At 47.0% G+C, this 25,938-nt stretch overlaps 1 long non-coding RNA gene across 3 annotated transcripts in view; it reads right to left on the reverse strand.

Moving 5' to 3' along the window:
- The window catches only part of LOC134150540 (uncharacterized), a 113,787-nt gene that overhangs the window by 43,776 nt on the left and 44,073 nt on the right, over positions 1-25,938 (reverse strand). For 2 of the 3 annotated variants that reach the window (XR_009960669.1, XR_009960668.1), the window contains exons 1-2: positions 12,334-12,594; positions 12,132-12,248 (exon numbers count right to left, since the gene is read on the reverse strand). The exons of the other annotated variant lie outside the window; for it this stretch is intronic. This is a non-coding gene — a long non-coding RNA (uncharacterized LOC134150540). Of the gene's footprint in view, positions 1-12,131; positions 12,249-12,333; positions 12,595-25,938 lie in introns of those variants that run through there. 3 annotated transcript variants of the gene reach the window in all.

Raw genomic sequence — 25,938 nt, forward strand, 5'->3', positions numbered from 1 at the left:
CATCTGGTCAAGCTGCCACGAAAAGGAGTGCGTAGGCATGCTCATGCATGGTTTGCTTTCGTTTTCCACTCCTCCTCCTCAGATTTAAAACCTTCTAATAATCTCATGAGAGGTTAAAGTAGCAGAGATACCTGACAACAATTTTTTCTTTCTGTGGCTTTTCTTAACCCATCCTTTTCTTTCTCTCTTTCATTCCCCTCCTTCCCTCAAAACAAAAGAGTTTTTCTCCTTCCTCAGACTTTTCCCAAGTCTTCCCATTCCCATCTGAATCTAAATTGGGACCACACTAAGATGCCCTACACGGTGAGCATTGACTCAGCATTCAATAGCAAACGTGTTCTGATTTTCTCCCCTTGATTAATTTTGTTAGAGAGGTGATGAACTCCACCTCTGACCTCCCCTCCCCGCCTGTCAGTTGGCTTTCACTGACGCAGGCAGCTTTTAAGCAACTCTAGTAACTCAATCATCCCTGCAGAGCCTTTTTGTGGCTGGGATGAGAACGTCTTTTGTCCACAACGGGGAAGTGAGATTAATGGCTCCGAGTGGCCCCCGTGATTTCAATATTCATGTTGCGGGTAGATGTGCTAAAGCTGATGGAATGACCCACAGCATCAGATTGTAACATCGCTAATTAACTCCGCCTACGGTTCTCCAAGCCTGCCCCGCGCTAGCTTCCTCACGCGGAAAGGGCCGGGTTGCCTTTCTCTTTTCTCCTCCCTGCACGTCTCACAAAGTTCAAGCTTTCAGTGCTCTGAGAACAGCGCTCACGACGACGCAGTCCCCCGGGGGGGCGGGCCGCGCGGGTCGGACCGAGACGGGGCACACGTCCCGCGCCGGAGCAGGGTCCACCTCTGGAGCAGGCGCGCGCGTGGCTCACACCGCCTCCTCCGGCACCTAGCAAACGTGGGGAGAACTGTCCTTCTGGGCAGCCCCCGAGGAGCCCAGCTGGGACGGCCTCACGCCTCCGGCGTGGGTCCAGCAGGCCCTCCCCACTGACCCGTCCCCTCTACGTCTATCCAGGTGTCCGTCCATCACAGCCAACGCAGGCAGAGCCAACCGTTTCTCTAGCTTTTAGTAATTTCGCTGCCAAGGCTGCAGACCCTCTAGGCACCAGTAAATGAATAGAGCTCCTCTCCCATCTTTCCTAATCCACATCCCTCCTACTCTGTCAGCTGCCAGTATTTTTACCTTTCCTCTGGCTCCATGTTGATGAATCTGCAAGCCTTCCTGACCAAATTAACTCTTGGCTACCTGAACGCTTAAAGTCATTGCTGTGCACAGTGGGAGCACCCGGATGGTCCTCGAAACCCCTGTGTTAAGCACTATGCAAACCGGGAACAGAAAGCCAGGTTTTGTTCAAAGAGCTGGCAAAGTACTTAATTCTGTCCAGAGCTTGATACAAGAAGCGAGGGCTTTAGAAGCGCTGCCAGCAAAACTTTTGCCTTGGTTTTGCTTGTAACTTGTAAAAGCCCTAGGATTTAAAGGACAGGAATAAACAGAAGCGTAGAGAGATTTGCACGTAATTTGTTTCTACTAATAGCGAGGGTGTTCAGGTAAAGGAACAGAAAGACGGCTACTAGGGAGAGCTGACAGTCACCCAATGCATTTGGCAAGGGAAGCTACGTGTCCAGAGGGACTGCTAGGAGAGGTTGCTGAAGCAGACCTCGCTGCAGGGCCCAGCAGCTGGCTCTGCAAACCTGCGCGCCGCGCCGCGCCGCGCCGCGTGCTGCTGCGCCGGCGGGACGCCGCTGCGGCCACCCCCAGCTGCCCACCCACGCCGCCCGCCTGCGCGTCCCTTCTCCCGCGGCTCCTGGCTGAGCAGCCGCGTCTCGCTGGGCGCGTTTGCGAGACGAGCGTCTGCCGAGCGAGGCTCGGCAGCCACCCTCGGTGCGCCGGCCCGTCCTCTCGACCGCCAGGCAGGGCCGGCAGCGCCTCTGCTAGGAGTGAACTGCCAGAGAACTAAACCGCAACGGGTTCAAGGGCGTTTTTTTCCCCTTCTGAACCTTGCTAAAGCAGGTTTAGAGATCTGCGTATTTGCTCGTGCAGAAACCCAGCAAGGGCCTTACTAAGGGTGCAAACTGCAGGGGGGGGGGCACAGGAAGCCTGGTGCTGGCCTGGAGCAAGCAAGGGTGCAGCGAAGAAAGAGGAGGAGATGCCCCAGGGCAAAGTCCAAGACTCCTTGACAGGCAGCCATTTTCTTAGAAAAACAATAATCTTCCACCAACCACCTACAGAAAACCACCCCAAATCTTTACGACTTTGCCAAAGGCTTAATACTACCTCTTGCTTCGTCTGTGCTGCATTAAAACGGCATATCTCCTAACAGGAGAAAAAAAGCATTAACTGCAGAACAAGATATCCTGGTGAGATTAGAAGGCAATCAATTAACAGATAAAAGCGACAGTTCATTACAAGGAGGTGCAGTGACCACAAACCCAAGAGTGCCAGGGAATAGGCTGGGCCGATGCCAGAGCACACGGGGCGCTGGGCTGCGGAGGGGATTTTGCACCCACCGCCGGCGGTTCAGGTACCCAAACACCAGCACAGACTCCTGCAGACACCCGACGTGCTAGGGCAAACAGTCTCCTGTGAAAAAACAAGAGGTGGGGTTTGAAAGAAAATGAATTCTAGAGAAACACAAATACTGATGAAGAAAGCCTCTTTCTCTGCAAGGAGGTGGAGACAAAAACCTCAGGTTTAAATCAATATTTTGAAACCTACTGACAAATATTTATTTGTTTTGACTCAAGCTGACACATTTGTTGCAATTCTTTTTCCACTACAAACCAAATGCTCTCCCCCGGCACCATTTCTGCTCGTCTCTTCCAGGGCAGCTCACACCCTTTCAGGAACGATTTTTTTTTTTTTTTTTTTTTTTTGGGGGGGGGTGGGGGGTGAAATGATTCAACCTAAGACTTTTTCAATTAATTTTACTTTTCATGCAATAGCAGGGGAGCAACAACATTTTTCTGCCAGCTTGAATCCAGGCCAAGGGGAAGTCCTGACCAAGAGAAAACCATTCCTGAGATGAAGCCCTAGAAAAAAAAAGGGAGGGCAGCTGGGGCTTTTCAGCTGTCACCTCCTGTACTCCTCCTCCATTTCACACCAACCGCAGTAATGAACAACGTGGTGAAATAATTTCACCCAGGCCTTCCCTTCCTCTGAGAACATGGTCCCTCCCTATCTGCAACCATTTCAGGCACAGATAACACAAATACTGTAATTACCTGCCCAGAGCCATGACTAATGCAGGAGCTAAGATTAGTGACTAGGAGTGGTAACTAGGATTTGTAAGGTCTCTGTCTCCTTCTCCAAGCTGGAGTGGGGCCTGCAGGCAGGCTCATTAGGCAGCGGTGTCAAAGAGTGTTTCTATTCAAAAAGCAATCTCAGCTACGATCTCTAATTGGCTAATGGACAGGTACAAATGAGGCCGGTTGCTTTTAGGAGAGCTGCAACAGCAGAAGCCGGAGCTGCAAAGGAAAAAGCCCCCATCCCCCGAGGAGCAGTCGGCCAAGAAGCTAAAGCACAGACCCCCCCCAGGCAAGGAGTCAGGTCACAGCCTGCTAGGACAGACCTGGTTTAGGGGCCCTTAGTCATCAGCACTACTCTGTCCCTCAGTACTACTCCATCCTTTTCCACAAAGACGGGGAGTGGGGACGCAAGGTCTTGCTGTCCTGTCTCATGCAGTCAGCAGGATGATTGCCCCTGGCTACTGCTAAAAACAGTTATTACTTAATGTCTTTAGGTCTTGCTCAAGTAAAGGTTATGCTGTTAAAACCATGAGCTACAAGAAGTCTCTCCCCCCAAAAGTAACAGCGTTGTGTCTGGGGGAATGAAAGAAAAGCCTCTTCTGCACAAGCCCGAAGACCCGAGCTGCTCATTTTCCTTCCTCTCCGTGGAGGAAAGGACAAGCTCCCCCCATAAACAATTCATCTGTGAACGAAACACCACCGGAGGAAGAGAGAAAGCACTGCAGAGACCTACACTGATCCTGAGTTACTCCTTTTCTGTGAAGTTTTAGGGATACGGCTGTGGACGTGAGGGGTGGTGGGGGAGGGTAGCGTTCCCGCCGCGCATCCATGCGCAGAGCACCTGGGGATGTCAGCAGGGAAGCCCAGTTAGTGCATGGGCCACAGGAGCTTTCTCGCAGGGACTGAAAGGCTGTTGGATCTCCTCAGCCCTATCTCTGTCCAATGGTTCAGTATGCACAGGTATTTCCTAAGCGATGGGATACAAAACTACCTACTAAGAAAGGAGACTGAGGTATTTAAGTGGTGCGCGACATAGATGCAGGGGACTTGTCTGCAAGGTGGAAAGTCTCATCCTCGGCTGTTCTCTTTTTTTTTTTTTTTTTTCTGGGAAAGCTTCCAAGGTCAATATTTATATTCATATCAAGAGGTTTTGTGAACATCACTTACCATTAACAGCTGGAATCTGGCCACCCAAAAAAGGCTGCAAGACAATTTATTGTCTGGCTGATCTCTGACAACAAGATTGCAAGAGGGAACTGCCTGGGTCATGTGTGAGTGCACCTGAGCACAGCACAGAATTGAATACTTTTTCTTCTTTCTTTTTCTTTCCTTTTTTTTTTTTTTTTTTTTTTTTTTTTTTGTATGTGTGTGTGTGACTCTACAACATCATTATCCCACTTTCCTTTGTTCTGGGAGGCAATGATCCAAATGCGGGTGCTTCCAACTGCAGGCAGTACAGCAGCGATTCCTTGCACCGTAAGGTGCAATGTGTGCCTCGTTCCAGACCAGGAGCGATGCAGACTCACGAGTCAGTTCTGCAAGGATTATCTCAGTATGAGTAGAGAGACCTGCAGACAACGTGCTTTTCCTAAGCAAACCTGCACAAGTGATACTCAGGACCTTGATGCTGCATAGCAGGCAATGCACCAACAAGGCCCCTTTCTGCTTAGATTTGCTGGAGTGTTTGCTAATTTATGAGGATAAAACTAATTAGTAGAGCTCATTAGTTTCAAAGCAAATTCATTTGGGCTGAATATACACATTCCTTGAGCTTTTCATGCAAAATACAGAATGATAAATTTGAGGCTAATCTTCCATCTCATGCTAATTCTGAACATTAACGAAATGCCAAGTTTTGGTCCAGGGATAGATCTTGTTGTTGCAAATATCTAGATGGAAAACTTGTCACAGCCTGACAGGTTTGGGGGAAATATTAGTTGTACGATACATTTTTAAATTGATCTTCACTGATTCTTTTTTCCTTTCTTCGTCTAGTCCTAGTCAGCCAGGATCTTGGACATTGCAGAGGTCTGGGTTATTAAAGTCTACGTGAATTGTTTCAGTGTTGTCCTAGTAACGCAGCTTGTGAAGCAGGGAATTCAAGAGTTTTTGCTTGTCTTGATAGGTTTCTACTAGACAAGATTCAAGATAGCAACTATTTACAGATGGGACATTAAACAGCCTCTGAGTTTCATCAGAAGACCAAGACACTGGTCCAACATCATTCCTCAGAACAACGTTTAATAAGGTGCACCGGCAAGGAAGGTAATGCATATAGGACTGATGCTGGCTGAGATGTCAAAACAGCAGCCCTCAGAGAGGCTTGTTTGGGAGTAGCGCACAGTCCTTCTCGTCCTGTCCAGGCAGCTGAAGTGGCAAAGTTCACCTGAGACACAGGCAAAATTCCAGGTGTAACGAACCATGTTTTGGATAGCTTTGTCTATCATATTTGGTTTGCTATAACACCTATTCAGTATATGTATATATATACACACACACACACACGAAGCACGGACATAAAACCACATATCCACATCGCCTGTACTGCATTGTGCAGTACTTTTACTGGAGAGGAGAAAGGAGGAAAGGACTTGCATGGAAGTGTTTTCCTGAATGTCCCACTGAAAACAAGGGTCAGAAGCGTGCTGGAGCCCGCTCACGCCAGGGCACATCAAGGCTGTGCCCTTCGGGCCTGGGCACAGCTGGGCCTGGCAGGCAAGGTGCTGTAACGGGAGAGCTATGGTGAGGGAGGGAAGCAGAAAGTTCAGCAGCTCTGCCTCCAAGGGCTGCTGTTTGCATCACCGATAGAAGAGAGAACAGAAATCTGATGTTTTATTGGTATCAAAAACCTCTGTGGGATCAAATTTATTTTCCTCCTTCTGCAGATGCAGTAAGTTATTAATAGGAACAGCGAGGGTGCTCTGGGGGCAGCTGTTGCAGAGATTATGCCTCTGACTTGAGCTCATTCTTAGCACTTGCTTAAGCCCTCAGCTTCTCTCCGACAAGTTCCTCCCACTCGTTTACTTCCCAGACCTGACACAAACCCTCCTCAGCCTCGAATACGTGATCAAACCCGCACAGGGGGCAAAGGACATCTGCAGGACACAGTAACATTTCTGCAAAGAAAACAGCCCGAGCTCTGCCGAGCCCCATTCTCGCAGATGCCCCTGCCTCAGTGCCCTCACTGCTCTCCTCTTGCGTTTACCGTGAGCGCTAAGTGGACTGTGGAGACCAAACGTCCTTCTCCTAAGGAAGGACGCGGGGCACCGGCTGCTGATGGGCCGAGCCCCATCCCCTGCCCTTCCCTGCAGACCCCCATTACAGCACTGCTTCCCCCGGAGATGCTGGACTCGGGAAACAGCTTGGGATGGATGGAGAAGGGGCACTTCCCACGCTGCCTTAAAAAATCCTAAAGCACCTGTCACTAAAGATAACGTCCTCTGCATTACAAGAAGCAATATTATTTGATAAGATATATTTTTGCCTGGTTCTTAGAATGACTGAATTCTTCTGATATGGTATTAAAATGAGGATGAGTAAATAAGAAAAACATCCTTTATTTTGGGGAAACACTAATGACTGTGTTTGGGGGGAGGGGGAGTTAATACTCGATGCACTTGTTAGTCTGAAAGCAGAACTGGATTTTTCCTGATCTTTCTCTCTCCTGTTTCTTTAATGCTTATACAAGTCTTACAAGTCAAACTCAAGCCCTTTCAATTTGTCACCATTCTGATTTAATCAGGGCAGCTCTGTTTGAAGAAACTACGCCCGGATCAAAGCCAAGTGTGTGTGTGTGTATATATATATGCCTATATATGTACATATATATATATATATATATATATGTAAAGCAAAACAACTTTGCATCGACAGCAGGAAACCAAAGAAACAAACACCAAGAAGATGCCAAACACCAAACAGATGCCAAGAAGTTGCAAACCTCCACGCTGCCTTTGTGTGCAGCCCCGTTTCGCACTAGGAAAGGGCGGCCAGAGCTGGTGGATGACTAGGAAAGCTTCTCACCAGTTCCCTCCCTGCCGGTAAGGAGCAGCTGCAAGCATTGCATGTTTCACCACCACCTCACAGTCTGCTCCTCAGTCAGGTAGGATCCAGTCTCACCACTCTGCTCCTCACCACAGAGGCTGAAATATTTCCTTGGCTCTACTGTGGACAGGGGAGTAAACTGTCTTTGCACAGCTGTGGGGGGCTTGGATCCTCAGGGTTTTGATTCAATTCTTTTTTCAGGTAGAAATCAGGCCTCAGGACTCAATTCCACTTTCACAAAGGATGCAGCTCTCAGATAGCGCAGATCCAGCAGCACTAACACTCTCCTCTGTCCTTCCCAGGCGCATGTGCTGCATCAAACCCTCACGGGATACGACCGTGCCACAGCCAGAGTGGAGCCAACTAGTTAAACTAGTTAGGTGGGCTGTAAGTTATAACAGCCGACCCTTCAAAGTAGGCTGCAAAACTTCCCAGAAACCTGAAGATACACTTGGGCACCTCTCTCGGGCTCAAATTCACATGGGATGCTTCTGCACGGATCAGTCGTACTCTGGACTGTAGTACAGGAATACCTGCTCCTCTCGGCGAGAGACCAAAGCAAAACGATGCACCACGATCCGATGCAGCGCTCCAGGGCTTCCCTCTCCTTCCCCACCGCCCACGTAATTACCCCGTGCGTCGTGCGTGTTCTGTGAGCAGGAATGCTGGATGACAGCTACAGGCTGCCAAGAAGGGAAGCAAAGGTGGAAGGGAAAAGCTTGTGTTCAGAGCATCGGGAGGGGAAGCCTTGGCAGCGGGTGAGCGTACACTACGGGGTAAACTGAGCATACAAGTTGCATATCTTCTCTGTCAAAATTACATCCTCAGGCTAGGAGCTTACCTCTAAGGAGGACATTACGTAATGTTGTTAAATGAGCACAAATCCTGGCTTCTTATGATAAGCTTTTCAACCTGTCAGCTGGAGATAGGCATGGTGGTTAATGATATGCAATCAAGAAAAACAGTATATAAATGCTGTTATATATAAAAGATTTCTTATTAGGGAATAATTAGCCTCTCAATGCAACAGCTTTATTTAACTTTGATGCAATTTCTAGAAGAATTTTTCCAATGTACGTTGTAGTTAGAAGACATTATACAGTACTGGAAAGCCAATCTAATTTTTTTCACCATTTTCCATCCCAAATTCTTGATGTTTTTTAGTTCTTCAGTATGGATAAAAAAGTCAAAAGGGAGAGACTTCCCTCCTTGAAGAAACAGTGTGAACGAAAAAAAGAATGAACTAATCCACAGGAAATTTAGTATAAAATTGCAATGCCAACCCCAAAGGAAAAATAGCCTTTTATGTCCCTCGCTTCTCGCAGCACTTAGTGCCTCTCAGATCACATTGCTTTAGGATGAGCAGCGTTACCATAAGTCCTGGAACATCGGCGCTGCTGCGGGTCGGTATCACCGCCGCTTTTGCCACGCGGCCGCTGCAGGGCCCCAGCCGAGAGCAAGCCTCCCGTCTGCCGAGCTGGAAGACGTGGTCCCTGCCTCAGATCCCGCCTTCGGAATAAATAAATCAGACGCGCAGAAGAGAGCGCCGTGACTCAGCCATGTACTGGATTCAGAGCCCTCGCCTAGACCTAAGCTAGCAGAGCTCGGCTCGCCACGCTCGAGCAGCTACACGCACGTTGCTCTCTGCTCTTCCTCCGAACGGGAGGCATCGCCCGGCTTTGCTCAGCACCCAGAAAGCGCCTGTCCTCTACCAAGCAGGTCCCAGCGCCGGGTACCTCCCTTGCAATTCGTTCGGGCTCCTCGAGCACCTGGCAAGCTGGGTGCACGGGCGAAGGTGGACGGAAGAGAGGGGACCACAGGTACAAGGCTCTGACTCCTCTCAGGGCTTTGCAATCAAAGTACAGGAAACAGCAGATATAGAAGGCAAAAATGTTCCCAGACAGCTCTCAGGGCAGCTTTTCCATAAGACTTCAGTAGCATTTTTAAGATTATTAAAACAGCACTAAAAAAATCCCTTGACCTGGCAGAGCAAGAGCATTCTGCTACCTTAGTTATGAATGGGGAACACTAATATGAGCTGTACACCAAGAAACTGCCTCAGCAGCCCTTCCCGCTCGCATCTTGCTAAGATCCTACCAATTTCCAGGCAGAGTCTGAGCTCCTTGAGATTTAGCAGGGCAGCAGATCAGGTTTGTAAGATTAGTCTGAGCAAGTACTCTGCACACTTACCACAAAACCTTTGTCCTGGACATTTGGCCACTATCTGGGGAGCAGAAATCTGGCTAATTATCTGTCCTCATCATTGCATCAGCCAGAAAACCTGAAAACAGCACTACCAGCAGCTCTCCTCTGGGATGCACAGAGCAGCGCAAGGCAGATTTGTTGAGAGGAGACATCTGAGCAGCTTCCCCTGCTACAAGTGAAGGAGGGAGGTTTTGCTGGCTGGCCCTCGTGGTTTTGTTTCACAGCCGCGTTAGCTAGCATTGCCTGGCTGGCACCTGGGCGCAAAGGAACCCAATGACCCTCACATTTTGGAATCCAAATTTCAGGAGGCCAGGAGCAAACAAGGATTTTGCAGCAGGATTTTATGGTGGCAGAAGGGACAACCAAAGAGAATAAGGAGCTTAAACCAACTCAATCACGAGGCTTTGCAAAGCACAGGAAGATTCTGCCCAAATTTGCCTCCTAGCTCCTTGGAGCCCAAAGGTGCTGTTAGCAGAGGCACCAGGCCCACAGGTTTGCCAGCTCATTTTTTTGTGGGTGCCAGCCAGTGCCTTCTGTGTGAGGCTCAGAGCTGGATTTTTCACTTACAAATATAAGTGAGAGAATTCAAGACACATTTGACAAATTCATAGGAACTCAGGCTAGAAAGAGCTGGGCGAGCTTATCTAGTCCCCTCACTGCCCCAAGGCACGATCGTCTTTCCCTGAACCACTGCTGACAACGCCTGCTACCTCATGTGATAAACATCCTGCTGCTGCTTCAAACAATTTATTCCTTGGACTATCCTCCAGCTAGAAACCTTTTCCTAATGTCTAGCATGAAACTGCATGTGGCTGAACCTGCATGCTGCGCTCTCAGCGACAGCGGGCAAATACACTGCTGAGCTCCGGGGTTCATCCTAAGCAGCGAGGAAGGAGGGACGGCCACGGCTGCAGGGAGGGCTCGTGGCCACGTCTGCAAGCCACCCATAGAAAGAACAGATGTGCACAAATAAATATTTATGCAGTTGTTTCAAGTTAGAGCGAGCTTTGTTCCCAACCTTGCAGCTTTCTGTCTTCAGCCAGCACAGGGTTTTCAACAGATCGCACAAAATCTCGCAGCTGACATTGCAGTAAACAACTGACGCTAGCCTTCAGATGCCGTGACAAAGCTGCTGCTTGATCCCCCAGCTCCTCGTGCTGCCTCTACTTGGGGATATGCTGAGGAACAGAGGAGACCCACAGCTGGCAGCGTGAGCGCCGAGATCCCAACCTCGGCTTCCTAGCGACTGTCGTTCATGCAAGAGCCGAAATAACTATCATCCCCGGCACCTCAGCTGAGCTGTGCCGATGTCCTTATTAGACACTGTAGCAGTTTTTATCAAGCATTTAACAGCAGTATCATGCACTGATTCATCATTAACCAATTTGCCATTAAATGGAAGCAATCATTTTTAAACTCAAAACACAGCCTATTCAGACAGAGTTTTGATGCGGTTCTGTCACTCATTAAAGGATCACAAATTGATGTAGGCAATCATTAAAATGTTGTATTTAATTATTCCACGTACTGGTCACTTAATAGTTCCTGTAGTTACAGAAGACAGATTACTAGTGAAAAGCAATAGATTTAGAAACTGATGAGACTGGTCACATAATTTTTTTTTTGTAGTACCTGACCCTCTTTACACAAGCAGAAAAGCTCAGCAGCTGAAGCCCTTGGACGAGCTGGGCTTTTATTCACATCTTACTACTCTACATCTCCCCCTGTTCTGTACTGCAGCGATGCTGCAGCCTCCGAATCCCTGCTCGCCCCGAGGAAACTGCGCAGCAGCCGCGAAACGCCAGCTTTCGGCTCGCTTGCTGCTGACAGCCGCAGGCTCGGTCTGCGGGAGCCATCCTTGCTTTCAGGTGCAAGGCTTCACCTTTCACGCACGGGCATAATAAATAATACTATGAAATTAGTTTCTTACCGAGGGGCTAGTTTACGAAGACACTGCAAGGGTGTAACGACACAACTCTCTGCTTTCCGATAAAATCCCTGCTGCGCTCGCCACACTCCTGCCTTCCCCAGCCAGCTCCCCGGCCACGCTGCATGCGCGTGGTGACACAGCAGGTCGCAAAGGCCTCGGCAGGAAACAGCAAAAAGCAACTAGCCTCAAGAAGGGAAATGCTGGTGACTCGCGGTACGTGAAGCTGGCGTCAAAGCCAGCGCTTTGCAGTCACAACACTCGCTGTCCTTGCAGCCGCTGAGCAGAGCAAGGCACTGCAATCGGGAACCGGCAGCCACGGGCTAACGTAACGCCCGCGAAACCCTCCGACACCTCGCGGCAGCTCGTCGTAAAGCTGGGCTGAACGGATCTCGGGAGAGCTCGAGCTCCCTGCTCACGTGCACCCTTCCAGTGGCAATTCGCTCAAACAAACCGCAGGTGCAGGACGAGCGTATTTGCAGCACTTAAGCTGTCAGAACCACCGGTGAGAAGCCACGGTTTGGCGCGCAGAAGGCACAAACTGTCCGGCCGCGTTTGGAGTAACCCCAGCCCGCCACCTCCTCCCGCGCGGCTCTCGGCGCTCAGCGCAGCGGGCGGCTCGCCACCCGCGGGCCCCCAGCTCGCCACCCACCACCCGCGGGCCCCCAGCAGCTCCCTCGCGCCATAGAGATCTTGCCACTGACTTTAGCTGGATCTGTGTTTTCTAGTGACGCTCTCCCATACAACGCTCCCCGCTGCAGCATCTGCACTCCTTCAGAAACGCATTAAGCTGCACAAGTAGGTTCTTCACTTCTCTTTCCCTGCGAGGAATAACGCATGCAATTATTTTCACTGCTGTCTGGATTCACTTTGAATTTTTCTCCCTTTAATAGACACACGTGGCACCTTCTGCTTGAACTGGCCATGGTGCGGTTAAGCAGCATGCTGCGCACGGGGGCACGGTCCCACGGCAGAGTGCCGTGCCACAGCGCTCCCGGCGCCAGCGATGCCGCGGTAGGGAAAAGCCATCGCAGGCGGCGGGACAATCTCCGATTTTTCAAACGAGCTGCTCGATATCCTTTTCAATCACACAACGCCTAGAAGATAACGACTGAGACCTTGAGCTTGATGAGTTCTTACAAATACTGGTGGAGAGGTGGAGACGGGTCTGTTGGGCGCGAGACAAGCTGTACTGCTGAGCTGACATGCAGCCACGTGCTTTCTGCTGAGATTCGAATCTATTTTGGGAGTTCATCAGTCACTGCAGCAAGGGTCTTTATATGAACAGTCCTGGAGTGACTCAATCCATGCTCATGCTGTCAAGATCCTCAGGCACTAGCAATCACAGTTTAACTAATCAGAAAGGTTTTGCCTTTAAGAATTTTAAAAAAAAATATTCCAACCAAACAAAAAAAAAAAAAAAGATATTTAATAGAGTCAAATGCGTATAACCAGGCGATTTGTTTTCCTGGACTATGGTGCTTATGCAAAGCAGGCATTGTTTTTAAAATGAACTTCTCAGGCTAAAAATATCTTCTAAGTTCATATTATTTTGCATATACCATTTAAATGAACTGGCTTCATCTCCAGCTGTTTTGGGGATTGATCATGTTCAGCTTTTCTCTGTGAACTACTCCATCAGCTAAAACATGCTCAAAATCTTTCCTCTTCGTGTGTCATGAATTTATCTCTTGTCATTTATGACTAGATATGGGAAGATATTCTGAGAGGCTAAGAGGGGGAAGGTCTGGCTTTTGTCGGTTTTTTCTAGAGCATTGCAAAAAATCAGAAGCTTTCACTTAACTCCTAGCAGGTGTATGACTATATTGTTATCAATATCTGGTCTAGCTAGCTTAAACGTGGCTTAGCTACGAAGGTACAGCATCAGGCACAACTCAGACCAAAATTTAGACGTGTAATTAAAGCATAGATGGGACTAATTATGTGCGCAATGAACCTCCGGGCCCAACAAACATTCACTGCCTGGCTGCACCAGTAGCAGCCACATTTAGCTCACACTAAATTCACCTCTATCTATACAAAGCTCTAGTTCAAGGCATCAAATTTACAAGAACATCAAAATCAGAATCATTTACTGTAACAAACTGCTAATATTTTATAAGCCGATAAACATACGTGTGTTTTAACTATCATCCATTGGATTTTTCCATACAGTTTCTAGGCTAATTCTACGCTTCGTATAAAGTCTTTAATAATATCCTCTTCTACATGCATTGAAAGAGACAGATGTTGCTACAGTATAGACAAGGGAAGGGAAGGCAGCACGACAGGTTTGCAGTGGGCGTAAAAGTGGCTTTTCGTGTAAGAGACTGCTGGAGCATATACTTTCATAGACTTTTCCAATTCTTTTTTAAAGTGAGCCAGGACTATTAGGACTATTTCACTTCCCATCTTATAGGAACTCTAGAATTTTATCCGTTTATCCCTATAGCTCAACATAAGTCAGAAGTTGTCGGGTGAGTCCCCCGTGCTGAGAATTGTACAGCGCTGAACGGCACAAGACACCGAAACGCGAAGCCTGGCAGAGCCGGGCTGCGACGCGAGGGCTCGCGAAGGGACCCTGGCTCCTGAAGGCGGCCAGCTGCACCGCCCTTCGGGGACGCCTGCTCCCGCTTCAGCTCCAGGGAAATCACCTGCAGATCAAACCGATGGCAGCCCGTGGAAACGAAGAGCAACAGAGAATCACCCGGTTATAAAAGGTTACCATATGCATAATAAAACAAAACATTTTCTAGTCTTATTTATTACCTAGTCAATAACCCCACTGAAATTTCACTTTATTATTCCTTTTTTCTTGTGGGAGCTAAAATTTGCTTATTCCACGGAGACTGAACTGGCAACCTCCTGCAATAAACCCCTGAAGAGCCACAATCTAAGTAATGCCCTGGGCGGGGGGGGGGGGGGGGACAGACAGGTACCCTAAGGAGGGCGCGCACAAGATGGGCAGTTTGCAAAGCAGAGGAAGAGAGCTGAAAGCAAGGTCTGCGTGGGCAACGCGACCAGCCCTGGGCGCAGTAAACCTCCAGACTGCGTGTGCGCAGGTTCTGCCCTCGCCAGGTTACTCGCTCTCCAGCGGGCTGAATCCTACAGGGAGCGTAAAGCAGGCGTGGGGCAACCTCTGGCTCCAGAAGCCAGGGGCGGACTGAACCTCACCGCCTCGCCCTGGTTATTCTGACCGGCTTTTCAGTAGACACGGGCACGTTCACAGACCACCCTTCTTCTCCTAACCTGACGCTTCCCCAGGAGTTGAAATCTGGGTAACAGCAGATGGGGGGGACCACAGGATGTGGCTACAGTAGCGGGTTTACACATGGTCACTTTCCGCTTTTAAAAAAGAAACAAAAAAACCAAAAAAAACCCAACAACATTGCCTGGTCTCAGGATAGAAAATGTCATTGCAACAGCTTTAATATGGTCATAAAACAATCTTTGAAGGCTCATAATTCTTTCATATAGATATTGTTTAAATATTTAATGCCACAGTAATGATATTCCAATCCTCTCAGAACGTGCGGAGTCGCACTCATTTGCATTAATTTGGAGTTGCTGGCCATTGTGTTAAATCTCCTTATAAAGATGCTACAGACAATGGCTGGTTGTCAGTCGGGGCGTTCGTTAATTCCTGCCACAAAGCTTGTGCCAACAACACCGGCGCTTTAGAAGCAGCCTTTATTGCAGTAAGATAAAGTTCATAAAGGAGGCTGCCGGTACCTTTTTTAAGGAGGAACAGCAACACTTTGAATTTTTTTCTTTTTTTAACTCTAAAATGCTGTTTAAGATCCTAATTCATTAGTCATACCAGCCTCTGGGTGTTCAGCTGTCAACAACAAAACATTGGCAAAAACCTGGCTCCTCCATCTCCTTGAAGCCAAAAGCTAGGTATGGTCCCTGCGTGCCTGGAGTCATCTTAGCCCTCAAGTAAGGCGGACCAGAGCCTACCGGGCTGTGCTGGGGCAAGGGTTGCCGTCCCACAACATGCCACTCTGCCACCTTTCCACCCCAAAATACACAAGTGTCAGTACCAGCAGAGAAGGGAAAATCTCCCAAGGAGGAGCTGGAGCTGGCTGGGAGGCACTGGGGTCACGGAGGGAGAAGAGCATCCCTGCTTGGCACAGAGCTCATGTGTCTTCCCACTAGACATAGGCTGGCAGGCTTCCTGCTTGCAGTTCATAAAAATATATTCTCATCTCTTTCTGGTTTTGACTCTTTGCTATTCTGACTCCCTCTCATTCTCTTAATTTCTAGTTTCCATTTTTCCTCCTTTCATGAAGGTTGGTTTTCCCATGGCAGAGTTTATACCTTCAGCTTGAAAATCATCTTGGAACATTACTAGCGAACCAGGCAGGTGTTTTTGCAATCTTGCAATTCCTCCTTTAGCAATGCATCTTCTGGGACTCTGCTGCAGTTGTTTAAGCAGTCTCCACACCACCGAGTCTAATCTCTTTACTTTTCACTTTGGGACCTAACTTCTCCAAGTGTTGTATTGTTTTGTTTTAGTCTCGTTCTCTGGTACATTTGGGCTTGACAGATCTAGTGCATTCAAACTTGAGATGCCAGATGCTCCAGAAGTCCTAAAGCCTCAGAAAAACTAACCAGAGGTAAATTCTGAGGTGCTCTTCGCTACTTGGGAATACTGATGAAAACAGCCTGGACCACCACCCCGGAGGAGCTAACACTCTCTGTGCACGCGCTACTGTGATGTTTTTATTCCTAAACCGAAAGAAGCGCTACCACGCTTATGCAGCTGGACAGACAAAGTGCCAGTTCTGTTAGGAAGGACTGTGCAGAAGGTAACCATTCCTGCAGCTTTCCATCTTTGTTTCTTCAAAGCCTAACTGGTCTGCGTTTGGCTCCCTAGGCTTCTGGGCAAGGCAAATAGCTTTGCTAACAAACCTGACCTGTCGTTAACACTTGTGCAAAGCAGAAGTTACAGTAGGGCAGACGGCAGAACGACACGGTAAGGCCACTGGAAAGCACGTTTCTTCCACCCGGTGCTGCTCTAAGATCTGCTAGCACAGGCTGGATTTGCCTGCATGGACACCGCCTGCTATGTTCACTACACACGATGTGTTTGCTTTTGCTGTCAGATAGCGTTATCCAGAAACCAAAGCAGAGGGGAGAGCGGAGACGGGCACCTGTTGGGGCAGCAGGTTATCTCCTGAAAGCTGGAGCAAGACATGGACTGTTCCTGCGGCCCAGCAGAGGACGAGCACAGGGCTACCCACCCCCCACCTGCCTCCATCCTCCTGCTGAGTAATTACTTTCTTTTTTTTTTAATTTTTGTGGAGTCCTTTTTGACTTCGTGTCTTGGAAAATCCCCATAACATAGTGCATGGAGCATGTTCCTGTTCTTGAAACATGGACTGTCCTTTGCCAGTCACCTCTCATAGGCCATTGCTGGTTTAGGTGAAAGATTTGATAGATTCTGACGGAGCCAGAATAACTGAAATGCATCACACAACAGACACAGAGGGAGCTGTTTATCAGGCAGGCAATCTACTTGCATGCATGTGCAAATCAGAGCAAGGCTTGTCTCTAATTATAACAACCTTAATTTTCCCTCAGATTTCTCCTATAGATTTCCATGTTAACTATGTGAATTCCTCTCTATGACAAATGCATCTGTCTAGCCATTCACTGGAACTTTTATCATCTGCAGTTATTCTTGTTCCATGGATAAGTTCCAACTAAACAAGCATCAATGAATCAATAACCTTGTTTCTCAACTCCCCAAGCTTGGCTAGGGAGCAGCAATCTCAGTGAGAGCCACGCAGCCAGCCTACCGTGGGAGAGCAGCACTCTGAAAGCAGCGGGAGGAGGCTTCGAGTCACGCATGCCGACGGGGCTCGTCCCACCAAGTCTTCCTCATGCGTTTAGAATATCTCCTATACTTTCCACCTCCACTTGCAGGATGAAGAAGGCTTTACTCTCTGGTGTGTATACTGCCTTGGTGGCTTTGATTTGTCACTGCACAGTAGCTGCGACAGCCCTGCAAATCACCATAGCTAGAAAAATCAAGGAATAGTAGTAGAGGACAAATTGTTTTGCTAGACAGTGCCAAGAGAGCAGAACAAGCAACTTCTGCAGTGAAAGGGAAGGGGGAAAAGTTCTCTTGAAACAGAACAGGCTGATATTATGTGTGATGGAAATATCCTTGGGTTTTGCAGCAAGTGACATCAATGTGAACAAAATCCCTCCTTCCTAAAAGTGGTTAGGAACATAATCCTATCTTGCATGCATTGTTGCAGCTCCTGAAAAAATCATCTGGCACACATATATTCTTCAGCTGTGCTCTGTGCACCACAGTGCAGCAAGGCAGGAGCTCCAGTCCCGCCTGACGCTGGCTCGCTAGGTGCACGGGGGAAGCCGCTGCCTCCCCGCGCGCTCCAGGTGCCCTGCCTGGCTGCACCAGGCAGGCCCAGGAGCGCGGCAAAGCGCGCGGAGCTCTCTGCGCTTGGGGAGGGAAAGGCACTGGGGAATTTTTGGAGGCACGTGAGCTGTAACTGCTTGATTGCTACAGAGCAGGGCATTGAAATGGTGCGTTAGAAAGGAAAGGTATTAGGCCTCCCTCATCCACAGCCTCCCTCCCTCTACCTTTTCCCCACCCCACTGCCTACGCGTTTCAGAGGGATGAGGTTTTGTCTCCATACAACATATTCAGAGGTTTTACCTCGCCCATCAGCAGTGTGTTGCCAAACTGTCAGTCTCCAGCTGCAATCTGAGGCTTGGTTTTACAGACATAGAAACTCATCTGCAGAGGCTAGGCTCACACCCTTGATCCCTAGGCAAGGAGCCCTTAGGAGATCCATATAACATCTAACATGTGTGGGAGGGCTTACATTAAATATCTTTCACATGTAGGTTCTGGTTTAGACTTGCACTTTACCCAGCTAGAGCCCATCTTAAAGGTGTTGGAAACAGATTGCACAGGGATTTAAAAGGCTCCCAGATGCAGTCCAGGAGAGGCTCGCGGTGCTGCCACACCTCTCCACCCTTCCTTCTCCCCTGGCCGCCACCTGTGCAACCCCCAGGACAGACAAAAACCAGGCCACCGAGACACTGGCAAGCATCCACAGCTCTAACATGACAGCAACACACCTCCGCACTCTCTGGGCTCGCATCCCCTCTTTCTCCTTACTGTGCTTTCCTATTAGATTCCCACACTCATACTTTTTTTATTCAGCCCTAGTTTTCTACTTTATCCCCCGTGTGATTTTCACAGGAGGATGTTATCGTAATGGCCTTGGATTGATTCCCTTTCATGAGAACATCGGCATGTTTCTGACGGCCTCCGCCCTGAGCGTGCAAGAACCTTCTGCTCCGCGCCTCAGTCACCAGGAACAGGAATGATGGGCGATCGCAGTGATGGTGAGTTAAGAAGCCCACAAGACAGAACAGACACAGCTCCGCTGGATAAAGTTGATGAAAAGGGACACAGTGTCTATTTACTTGTTTTTTTAGGTTTCCTCGCTCTGAAGACACACAAGAACTGATCAAATACCTGCTTTCCAGAAACTGGTTTATTTGTTCCCTTATCTTCCCGTTTTATTTTCTACTTGAAATGTTGTTTTACACTGCTTTAATCTGTTTATCAGGATGAATTTATATTAACAGCAGGGTTGATAAAGATTTGCTAGCAGGTAATTTAGTATCTAGCATCATAGATGCAGTATGTGAAGAATGTCAGTAGAGAAAGAAAGGGATAACAAAACTGCACAGCAAAAATATGCACTTTGGGCAGCTGAAGCAGTCACAGCTTCTTTGCATTGTTCTCTCTGGTTTTGCAGAATGCAAACCCGAGGCTGCGAGCTGGCATGCAAGCCCCCTCCATGCCCTACCAGAAGGGCTATCTGGCAATCCACAAGGCGACTGCAGATTTGAACCATCTCCAGAACAAGATGCTGCATCCTCTGAGGTGCTTCCTTCTCACATGCCAAAACTGCACAGATTCATGGAGCTAGAAAAATTTTTTTTTTCTCCTCTCAGTTCCTTATATCTCCAGCGCAAGACATTCAGAAGTGGCTTCCCCAGACTGTCATATAAGACAGCTCTTAACCTCAGCCCTACCCTAAACCTGCCTTGCTCCCTCCCCTGCCCTGTTTTCTTCTTCTCAGTGGACTCCCTGCAGGCCTGGAATAGATAGGTATGGCTGCCCTAATTTAACACTGCCCCGTAACAACAGATTACTCCCTAGGGTCCCCTCTTCTACCTGCCAGCTTCCTGATGTTAAAACAGAAGGTGAATAGTATGCCCATTTCCAGGTAAAGAGCTGTACACCTCTGAGGTACATGGCCAAGGACAGGTTTCTCAGATCTCCATTTAATAGGGCCAGGCAGTTCTGATAGACCATATTTGCCTAATGAAGACCTCTAAGAGTGCTCAATTTTTTTTTTCCAGGTTCTGAGACAAGTTCTAGGCACATTCAGTGCTATAGAAGAGAACAAGAAGCATTCTTTAACTCTAAATCATAATAAATGTATACATTTGCAATCAGGCTAATCATTATATGATCCCTTGAGAAGTTTGTTGGTTGGCTCAAGTGGTCTCATGCATATACTTTTTCTTCTGCCTGGCTTTAGGATTTCCTCTGCCTCCTCTCTCCTATATCCATCAGTCTCTGCTTAGAATCAGATGGCAGTTTAATTATAAATCTGTCTCTTTTTCATAGCATCTCTATAACTTGCTGCCAAGTCTTGATTTTTCAGTGGACTCTCTGTAGATCTGCAATAGGTTGGTATTGAGACTTTAATTTCACAGTGCAACTTAATGGCAGTAACAGTAGACCTCCAAAGGCTGGTGTACAAAACAGCAAGATGTTTTTATGACCTCCTTTGTTCTGCAGCTGGACCTTTTTCTGGCTATACCCTGCATCTCTATTCTTGTAAAAGGAATTTTTGTCCCCCCAGAAAGGCGCTTATAAAATGGGGAGTGATATAAAATACCCAAGCTTTCTCCAGTTCTCCTGATACAGTGATCAGATCTGACGGATGCCATCTAATCTCCTATCTTACATGGGCTCAGATCCATACCAACAACCTTTAGAAAAATGAATTTCCCCTCACTTTTCACTGCTAGTCTCACTGAAACACAATGAAGTCAATAGGAAAGCCTGTGCTGTTTTTATGATTCAAGGCTTCGCTAGGACACCCCTTACAATCCCACTGTAAAGCCAAATGCAAATCAGAAAGTATCACCACGTGGTTCAAATACTAATTTACATAAATCTCTTCTCTGATGAGCCTATTAGCAGTAAGGGTGTCTGCTGAAGGGCTGCAAAAAAACACAAATGATTGTGTGTGTGTGAATACTTCTGGTAAATTCAAGATCATTTGGTATAGCAAGAAATATTTCAGGCATAAAGTGTTTCTCTGATACAGAACACGATAGGATCAGGAGCCAAATCTGCCCTGCCACGAGCCTGGAGTGCCTGCCCCAGGAACGACTGCAGAAACAGGATCGCAAGAGACCTCTGACGGTTACACAAGAGGCCAAGCCAAGAACTCTTTCTCGGGCTCCCACTCCAAAAACCTGCCATCTCTTCTGCCTTAATCAAGGTGAACGCTGAAGTTTTGGTAAGAACTTTGAGACCCTTTGGAGATGAAGAGAACAGAGAGAAACATTGCGATTATCACGGTGGATTTGGCTTTACGCTCTTTACGTATTTGTATCTTCCACAAAGAAATCCCTTTGGGACTCCCCTGCAGCCAAGACCTTGCTGCATGAGGCATCCAACACTAACAAAGCTGGCCCTACAGTGTTAGCTGTTCAGCGACTCTCTTGCAAACAAAAACGACCTGATTCACTCAGATCCCCAAGCCCCGCGCACAGGCAAAGCAACCCAGTCCAGCTCTACGACACCAGACAGGCGTGAGCGGCCAGCACAAAGACTTTCCCACAGCAGTAAGCAAACATTTCTTGCCTCCAAACACAACAAAGTCTGTGCTACATTAAAGAGCTTTAAGTGTTTTTAATAACTTAGGGATGCATATGGAGCCCCTAAACTTTTTGCTAGTTCAGGAAAAAAGAATATGCACCTAAAGCTGTTTCAGGTTATTAGATTTTTTTTCTAGGACTTTTAGCTTAAATATTAATATTTCTTTTTACACAAAGTGCTTTACATTTCCTGCTCTCCTGGAAGGCACAAAGCCTCTGACAGAATGTACTGGCTTCAGCACAACTATTGTCTAATCAATGTCAGACAGCGCGTCTAGGAGACGGCTGGTTCGCCACCGAAAAAATAAAACCCTTTCAGCTAAGTTCCTATAGCTGAGCACCAAAGGTTTCTGCAGCCCTACGTTTCTGTAGCATAGTAAGAGACGAGATCTTCAGCTGATAGAAGTTAATGGATCCTGTCCCAGCTTTGCGTCAGACTGCTGAGATCTGTGCTGACTTGGCTCTCATTTGAAAGGGTGGAAATTTTTCCACTTCTGTTTGGTATCTGGAATGAGGTAGTATCTGGATCCCATTGACTTAGCTGGGGTCAGTTAAAAGCTCTATTTCCTCCTGAAAAAGTTTTTTTTTATATATATATATACACACATATACACTAAAGGAACATCCAAAAGTCCTAACTGAGAGAGAAGCTCCTGTCTCTAAAGAATTAGCAAATGAGGGAGAGCTCCTGTACCAATGAATTCAACATGTGAGATCACCAAAACGTGGAGGAAAGTTAGATGATTATTATTCCCGTTGCAATGTAAGGCTTGTACAGAGATTAAATAACCTTCTTAATTAATTCAGGGAGTCTCTGACAGAGCCATAAACATGAACTGAGCCATCATGAATGAGAGGCCGATTTGTTGCCATCAAGATCATCCTTCCCAACTTTAAATTTAGCCGTCAGGAGACAGGACTTCTCTTCCCACCCAAGACTCTCATTATAAGTACGAAGGAGGTGCTAGACCAACAACCAGCATCTCCCACTCTCAGCTCGAAAGATAGAAAGGAGGAAAAGCCAGACACATTTCTGGAAGAAAACTGTAGCTGCCTCAGTTCAAAAAAAATCGCCCCCAGAAGAAACCCTGCTCAAAATAAAACTATTCAAGAGCTATAGAAAGAGAATTTGGTGGCCAAAGACATATCCAAAGTCTCGCGAGCCAGGGAAACTAAAATCCCAAAGATCTAACTCTGGACATACTTTGTGATGTACTTTTTTAATCTTCCTTGTTTCTACTAATCTATATTTAGATTCCCACAAAAATAGTAATGGATATTTCGCATTGATTTCTATTTGTACATGAATAGATTCCACCTCAGGGACTTGCATTAATTCGTCAGCTGTGCTAATACTAACCTTCTAGGTCAAAGCCCAGAATACTGTTGACTCAATGTATTTCGTATGGTGAGTAGCAGCGGCCTTGGGCCAGTCGGACAAGGTTACGGAGCGCCTACTCAGCCACGGCACAAATGCAGAATTTGTTTTCCTTTTGCAGCTGGAGGATAATTTTAGCCCACTTGCTGTGTTTGCATAGGTCTAAATCGAGACGCATTTATGGCTTTTGTCTGTAAACAAGAAACAAAGTTCACACATGCTGCAAGATTCCTGAGAAACAGTTTTTCCTATTTTATCACACTTCAATAATGCGTAAGAAACCATTCATTCTAAATACTAAAAGCGCTGATTCCATTCACACAAGATAGAGGCATCATTTAAGTGGGAAAATGAGATTTAATATAACAGAAAGATGCTGAAGGACAGAAAGTTCATAATAAATGAACTCAGAGCAAGAAATAGTAATTAAAGAATTTTAGAGTAGCATACGCTGTGGGTATTTTTTTTGTGAAGGAAAATTAGTTGTTGATGAGAACTAAAATATATTTTTAATCACAGTAACTTTAAATAAATTCTTTCTATGTAGAGACTCTCCAGTTAGAAACACATTTTATGTCTTCCATGTTCAGTTACGCTGTTTTGATTGCAAGTTAAGTATTAGCACAGTGCTCGGAGTAAATCAGCATGGGGAGCAAAAAGAAAAAAGGAAAAAACTCTCAGAACTTTTGATGCGACAGGAAGTTTCAGAGAACTTGCCTTCGCAAAAACGGAGATTGTTTCTGACTGAGACAGCAAGGGTTCCCGCTGCACAGCCACGAGGCGTTGCTCCCTCCTGCCAGGCTCAGCAGAGCCCTCTGCCACCCCACAGGCACTTGCCAAAACCAAGTTCCAGGCCATAGTTTTATTCCCTGCATAGGAAATCATCTTATCGCTTACACACATATGACAACTGCTTAAAAGTATGGTTCCCTTTAGGCTTCTTGCTTTTTCTGCAGGAGAAAGGGGCTTGCATTTCTCTTCTAGTCTCAGTTTTGCGAGGGGATGATGGGACCATCTATCAAACTGAAACACCGAATGGAGAGTTGGGAACGGAGAGGAGGTATTTTGCCTCCTCGGATTTAGTCAAACAATGAAGGCATCTACAGCAAACCACATACCAACACAAGCAGTTATCCCCCAGGGAAGAGGAGCTCATCGGAACCGAGAGGATTCTCCAACTGTCAGGAGGAGGAGGGAGGGAGGGAGGTTTCACAGTTTTCTGCTGAAAAGCCTTCCCTAAATGGAAGCCACCAAGGGCCAACCAGAATCTCCACCTGAGAATGTCGTGAAAAGAAATGCTCAAGGGAAATAATGGAGAAAGCAATCTGTTCGAGATGGCATCTCAGGGAAGCCTGAAACAAAGAGAAGTAGAGGGCAGCGATAGGGACCTAGCGCTTGAGCACAAGAAATGTCACCTCTGAAAAGAAGGCTTTTCACTGCCCCCTCTTCAGACCAGCTCACGGCAGTGTTTCATCTTCTCTCATCTGTATTTACCACGGCAGCGATCCTCCCCTGCTCGCCTGTTTTACAGGCGTGGGGGTTGAGGGATCTCTGTCCCACCTCGCGGGAGACTCGCTTAGCAGCGAGGGAGACTGAAGGAGACGGAGCCCATCTCACCAACAGCCTACTCCCTGCCTTCCGTATTTCTAAATTAAGGCTCACCTAACTCATAGCTTCATTTCACATTCGAACGCTGAAGATGAATCACAGTTTCCGTGAATCTTCCCCCACTGTTGTAAGCAGTAAAACGGTCAGATCACGTTTGGGCATCAGCAGCAGCTTTCTTTGCTTGTTTTTTTTCTCTTTAAGGGATCTGTAGGGCTTATTTCCAAGACAAGAAATCAACCTGAAATGTAGTTCTCAAACTTGTGTCATCACTTTCAGCTTCTGATGCTTGCGACCAAATTTCCCTGAGCAGAGTTTCTAGCACACACAAAATAGAGTCTGTCCCATCAGGCTACTTCAGGCCTTTTAATTTCCTAGGCACAAAACACTGATAAGTATTAATAATACTACCTAGCACAAAGGGAACAAGAAGAGATTGGTCATTACAATTCTATGATAATAGTCCATTCCTTCTATTTAAAGGAGACAGAAAACAGAGAGAATTAGTAATTTTTTTCCAACAAAAGATTAAAAAACTTCTGACAGATTCTATCAACTAGTTGAGAGAGAAGAGGGTGTAACCATTATAAAAATATCTCCCTGGTGCTGTGGAAATAATGTTGTAGAAACTCCTGGGAAGGAACGATCAGCCCTAGTTTTCAGCAACGTCACAAAACAGTTCCTCCTCACACAGTTCCCAAGCTTGGGGAGGTGTATGCAGCAAAGCAGAAAACAACATTTGGAAGAAAACTAGACAGGGAAAAAAAAGCATTTCTAAAAAGAAAAAAATCAGGAAAGGAGATAAGATTTGTCTGTGTTGATGTAAAATTCATAGAATTTACAGGCAAGAAGCATCATCCTGATCACTTCCTCATCTGCTACATAATGTAGGCTGTTTAAATCCAGCCTACGATTCCAGCACCAACTCCATAGCTCCTCATGGAAGGAAAGCACATTTTTCAGATACTAGCTATTTCCATGTAATGGTTTTAAATAAATTGTCCCAGTACAACAGTTAATTATTTGGAGTAGGAGAAACAAGCCTTATCTCCACCTGGCATTTGTCCAGCTTATTTTGCAGCCTCTTCATCCCATTTTTCATTTGTGAATATGCAAGACCCTTCTGTTATCAGAAGTTTCTTCCATTTGTCCTTGTTGACCACCTCTTCCCATTCCCATCACCTACTGAGCTACACTAACCTCCTTCAGCCAGTGGGTCAGTGTGCTAGGGTCTGTCCAGAGCTGCAGCTGGGCTATAAAGGATTTCTCAGTGTAACAGTAAGGAGATGCAGTAGCAATAGAAAACAGAATTAAAATAGAGGAAAGACACTGACTAAAGCAATCAATGCTACAATATATGCAATTCAGAACATCACAAGGGCAAAGGGACCAAATTTGAAGAAGAGACAGTAGAAACTGGAAGCAGCGCAGGTATAGTGATGACTTTGGAGACTCAAATCAAATTCTAGCTTGGCAAAAGCCATGCACACGTTTCATGTACCAGAGATTGAACAGATGCTTAGTATCAAGGTCAGTGCCAGAGATGGAGAAAGAAATGACATGACAGATGTGGG

Source organism: Rhea pennata, chromosome 24 (assembly GCF_028389875.1).
Source record: "Rhea pennata isolate bPtePen1 chromosome 24, bPtePen1.pri, whole genome shotgun sequence".
In the NCBI taxonomy this organism is placed as follows: Eukaryota; Metazoa; Chordata; class Aves; order Rheiformes; family Rheidae; genus Rhea; species Rhea pennata.